General features: G+C 57.1%; 1 long non-coding RNA gene across 1 annotated transcript; it reads left to right on the forward strand.

Annotated features, from left to right (window-relative positions):
- The first annotated feature begins 2757 nt into the window (after positions 1–2757).
- On the forward strand, positions 2758–4929 carry LOC129684791 (uncharacterized). The gene is made up of 2 exons (XR_008721395.1): positions 2758–3095; positions 4665–4929. It is a non-coding gene; the product is annotated as an uncharacterized LOC129684791 (long non-coding RNA).
- The last annotated feature ends 816 nt before the right edge of the window (positions 4930–5745 follow it).

Raw genomic sequence — 5745 nt, forward strand, 5'->3', positions numbered from 1 at the left:
CAAACGTGGGGGACATGCCCTCCAGGATCACAGAGATTGCCCCAAAACAAAACACAGAAACAAAACTGAAACGAAAACTTGTAAATTTCTCTTCCAACCAACCCCCCACCCCACTGGAAACCTCAACTTCAAACCTGATGCACGCTGAATTCTGATGGAATAATTAGGAGCAGAGAGGATTTCTTAAGTGAGCCAGACTGCAAAGGCTTATAAGGCTGGGCAAGGCTCACTGAGGCCGAGGGCAGAGGACAAAGAACAGAGCTGGCAAAGTGTGGGGGAAGACGGTACTAGACTCTCAGGACAGAGCGTTCCGAGGCCGGCAGGTCTGAGAATAGTGGGTGGCCGGCAAGCCAGGGACATGTGGGCTCCCAAGGCAGGCCTGAAGACCCTGGACCGCTGGCATGTTCTAGGGAGAAGGTAAACCCCAGCCCTGCTCGCCCAGGTCCACTTGAGGGCATACTGGAGGTTCAGAGGAGCCAGGCTCATTCCCCCCCCCCCAATTCCCAGTCCTGGATGGGACAAAGAGGGAAGTTCTCAAGGAAGGGCGAGAGAGCCAGCCAGCCAGTCCTGGCAGAGGGAAGGGAGGGGTCAGAAGTGGCGAGAGGGGGACCGTTAAGGGGCGGGGACTAGGAAGAGAATGGAGTTTTCACTGTGCAGATGCTCCAGCTTCCGGGGCCTCAGACACCGCCTCTGCCCAGAGGGGCAAGAGCACACTCAGGTGTGACGGAAAGGGAAAGCCGGCTGGGGAGGCAAGGGGCCACAGGCAAACTGGCCTTCGGGTGCGAGAGGTCTGTCTCTCCCACCTGTCCGTCGGTCTTCCACACACACACAGCGTTGTCACAGCATAAACAGCCACAGCATTGTAAGTATGTCATATCCGTACACAAACGCCAGGGAAGTTACACACACACACAGCACAAATATGCTACAGTCACAAAGAACCCCACAATTCCAAACCCAGAGAGATACAGGCAGTCCGAGAGAAGCTACCGCCACAGACAAGTTTTGAAGAGACACCAGAACAACAGCAACACCCACAACAAACCTACTCACACATCACCTCGTCATGGGGCCCAGTGACCTAGACATACATCCCTAAGGGAAGGTAAGTCATCCGGCAGAAAAAACAAAGCAAAGGCCAGCTGTCTTGAGAGCCAAGGAATGGAATGATCAGGTCACAGTGGCAGAGACCCTGACATCCCCAGAGCCCCGGGGTTTGTGGGGTGGGGGCGGGGGGGGGACAGACAGACTCGGGAATACCGCTGTACCAGAAGCCAGGCCCGGGGCAGGTTTTACAAAGCAGTTAAGGTTACACCCGACGTCCCAGGAGGGAGGGTCCTCAGCCGAGAGAGCCGCAAGGGGTCTCTCTGTCTCTCCTCACAGACAAAGGGTCTAGGAGACACAGAGTTTCACAGGGACAGTAACAATGCTACACACAGACGGAAGGGAACTTCCCCTCGGACAGAAGCAGAGGTGAACGGGCCACCCACAGAGCCCCAGACACACAGCCTTGTCACAGACGGACACACACAGTTTCTACCTGTCCACTGAGTCCAAAGACTTTCAAGTGTCGGCGGCAAGGCACACACACACAGCTGCGGAGCCCCAAGCATGCGTACACACACACACACACACACACACACACACACACACACGGATGTCACACTGAGAGCCCCCACGTCGGTAACTCACAGGTGTAAACCATGGCGAACTACAAACACAGCCAGCCCAAGGGACTGAAGTGGGATGCTCTACGCTGGGCGCCCCAAACCCGCCTCAAGACACCCCAAAATTACAATGAGGCACAGGCTGAGGAGGTGTAATTTGCACATGGTGCCACAGAGAAAACGAGACACACAGACAGCAGGTCCACGAGCCCTAGATGCCCTCGACCTGGTTGATGGCCCTCACATGCAACATGACAGCTAACACACAGTCAGCCACACAAACACTGCCCCAAAGGATCCCAGCTGTTAAACACACACACACACACACACTCACAACCACGCAGAGACCAGTTCCTTCCAGGACACAATCACAAACGGAAACCCGCAGGGGAAGGGGGACCAGGCGGGGGTAGGGGTGGGGTGTGGGGGGTCAGGTGGGAAACACACACGACCCCCCACAACCCACCGAGACCTCAGGCTCCAAGAAGCTCCCTCTCCCAGCCGCCACCACAAACAAGGACCACGGACCCCAGGAGCTGCGGGGCCTGCCCGGTGCTGCGTGGTGGGGGGGAGGGGCTGCTCGCGGTGGTCCCGGGGGCAGCGTCGGGGCTCCCCCAGGAGGGGCGATCCAGGCCTGGGGGCGCGCCCCGCTATCCGTCCGTATCCCGGGCCTCGCCGCCGAGCCTGCAAGCCCCCAGGCACCCCGGGACACGTGTCCGCGCCCTCGGTCCCCACCGGGGTCGCTCCTGCGCGCACGAGCTCGCTCGCTCGGGAAGCCCGCTCCCGCCCCTCGCCCCGGCCCCATCGCGCCGCCCTACCCCGAGGCCCCGTGCTCACTCGAACATGGATGCGGCGCCCCGGCTGCAGGGCAGGACCCGGCCGGCTGCGCGGAGCTGGGCCTCCCGGGCCTCGCCTGCCACGGCCGCCGCCCCCACCGGACCCCGCCGCCCCCCCCCCCCCCCCCCCCCAAAGGCGCCGGCCCCCGCGGGGGCCCCCCCGGCGTCAGCGACCCCCCCCCCCCTTCCTGCGCCCGCCCCGCGCGTCACGGCGCCGCCCCCGCCGGGAGGGGGCCTGGCGGCGAGCGCGGGCCTCGGCCTAGCTGCCTGGGGAAGAGTGCGGCTGGGAGACCTGCAGCGACCGACGGACGGAAGGAAATTTTATGGCGAGGAGCAGCCCGGGCCCGGCGTGAGGGAGCGCGCCCGACATCCCAGCACTGGAGAGGCTGAGGCAGGAGGACTGCCGTGGGTTCGAGGCCAAGCTCGGGCCGCGTGATGGCGTCGCAGGCCGGGCTGGCGAACGGAGTGGGAACCTGCCTTCGAAACAAACCAGCAAAGCAACGAAACGAGTCTGAACACCCTGGGCTTCCCCCCCTCCACTCCCCCAGGACCCAGGAGAGCCCCTGGGCGGAACCTGAGCACTGGGGTGGAGGTGGGTGTCAGGCTGAGGCTGGGAAGAACTGGCCTGGGGCGGAAGTTTGGGGGGAACCGCAGCCGAGGGGTGGAAGGCCTCTTCCTGCCCTCCCCCACCCAGTCTCTAAGCCTCGGTTCCTGCCCCAGAAGCATCCTCTGACCCCCGTGTGCGGGGACTTCCCCAGTGTAACCCTGCACACCAAGTCAGGCTCCATCCCGCCCGGCCCACAGCTGTGGGTGAGCTCGGGCAAGGTCCCCCCTGGCCTGGTGAGCTATCTGCTCGTAGGCAAGGGGTTTCCCCTAGGCCCGCGCAGGGACAGGGCTCCTCAGCGGATGCTGGGAAGCCTGCCTGGCCTCAAGACGGGAAATGACCGAACATTGCAGCGCAGGGCTTGCTCTTGTGACAGCCACCTCTGCAGGCCGAGGGTGCTTGTGGGCCCTGATGGAGAGCGCAGAGTCAACCCTGCCTTTGGAACCCGGATGCCCAGCCCAAGGGATGTCTCCCTACCCCTCACCAGCCTCCAGCCTCACGTCCAGACCTGGTCCCGCCTTGGTCGGCTTCCATCCCCGCCACACTCTGAGAGCCTGTGAACATCCAAGTCCGGCCAGGGACCTCTTGGCTTTAGGCCCTACCCTGGCTCCACTTCATCCCTTGTGACAACAAAGCAAAGGGCTCACCTTGCCGCCCAGAGCCCCTCCTGAGGGCCCCTTTCACCTGTCTGACTTCTTGGCCTCCTCCTTAGTCTCTGGGCGGCTCGGTCAGGAAGTCAGCCTACCTCCTGGCTCCTCCCACCTGCCTCCCGCCTCAGGACCCTTACACGGCTCTCACTTCCGCAGGCGGAAGGAAGCGCCTACTTCTTGTATGGCTGCCTTCCATCCTTCCGTGTCCGTGGTTCTTTTAATACTTCCGTTGCTTGTTTCCTCTTTGAAAGACATTTGCTGCGGTGGGGGTTGGAGTGGAGGGGGCTTCAGGATTTCATTCCGCGTCCCAGGCTCGCCTTCGGACTCACTATGTAGCTGAGGCTGCCCTCGAACTTATGACTTTCCTGCCTCAGCCTCCTGAATGCTGGGATTACAAAACAGGGACCACCAACCGCAGGAACTTTGACATTTTTTTGAGTAGAGAATATTTATTTCAAATAGAAAAAGGTAGGAGGCCCATACCTTTTGCCCCACCCTCGTATGCAACAGGTAAGTATAAAAAGTCTCATTAATTTCTTTAAAGACTCTGAATTATATCTAAGGACAACGGAAAGCCGTTAAAGGATTGAAGTGGGAAACGATGTGCATATCAAAATCACTCCAGACTCCAGACTCCTTTTGGTGGTTGGTCATTTTAGTTGGATTTTTTTAATGATTTTTTTTTTTTTTTTAAGATGAGTCAAAGGGACTTGGGAGGCAGAGGCAGGGGGATTGCTGTGAGTTTTAGTCCAGCTTGGTCTACACAGAGAGTTCAGGCTTGCCAAGATTATGCAGGCAACTCGGTCTCAAAATAAAAATAAAAGAGGAAAGAGGGAGGGAGGACGGAGGAGGAAGGGAAGGACCAATTAGCTTTTAAGTCCCACAAGATGCACACCTGTCATTCCAGCCCTCTAGAGGATGAAGTAAGAAGACCATGAGTTTGAGGTCATCCTAGACTATACGGCAAGACGGGTCTTACAAACAGACGGAGCTGGTGATTAAGATCATGTACTGCAAAGGACCTCAGTTAGGTTCCCAGTATGCACTAACTCCCGCCACCACCGGGGACCCAGCGCCCTCTTCTGGTCAGCACATGCACTGCTCTCATGAAGACACATTTAAAAAAAAAATACACCTTTAAAACAGATAAACTATAACATTTACCAGCTCAAGCGCCTTCTCCTCTTTTCTCTGCCTGGGCACATGCAGGGTAACTCTTGCCCTGTGGTCCCTCCTGTCTGATTTTGCTACATCACAGCCATGAACAAGGCGGCGTCTTACCCAATAGTCCTGAAAGATACGCAGCTGGCCCCTATTGTATCCTTTGGTAGTTTGCTTTTCCCTCCCACTTGGCCATCATGTTTCTGAGACGTTTTCAGTGGAGACAGAGCTCTGGTTTTTGGATATTTGCTCTTAAGGAGCATCCATTGTTGGAAGAAACCCCAGCACACATTTCTTTGTATTCAAGGCCAGCCCTTCGGGTTCTTTTCTGACCCTCTGCCTGTGAACCTCTTGCTTTCAGTCTCCTTGGGCTAGAAGTAATTCTCCTTTGCAGAAGTTTTGTTTGAATTTTTTTCCCTTATCTTCGAGCCCCAGCAGCAAACTGCTCTAGTGATAGCTTTGTGGCACACTTAGAAATACGTCTTGCCACTAGAGATGCAAGAAACAACACTTGTCCTCACTCTGATTTGCCTGGAGTATTATTTTCATTTTCTTGTTTTTGTTTTGTTTTTGTTTTGTTTTGTTTTTTTTTTCAAGACAAAGTTTCCCTGTGTAACGATGCTGGCTGTCCTGGAACTTCCTTGGTAGACAAGGCTGGACTCGAACTCACAGAGATCTGCCTGCCTCTGCCTCCTGAGTGCTGGGATTAAAGGAGTAAGCCACCACACCGAGGTTTAAGTTAATTTTTAAAAAGATGCTCTGATGTTTTTGACTAGCGTGTGTGTGTGTGTGTGTGTGTGTGTGTGTGTGTGTGTGTGTGTGTGTGT

This window comes from Psammomys obesus, unplaced genomic scaffold, assembly GCF_907164565.1.
Source record: "Psammomys obesus unplaced genomic scaffold, mPsaObe1.curated_primary_1811, whole genome shotgun sequence".
NCBI lineage: Eukaryota > Metazoa > Chordata > Mammalia > Rodentia > Muridae > Psammomys > Psammomys obesus.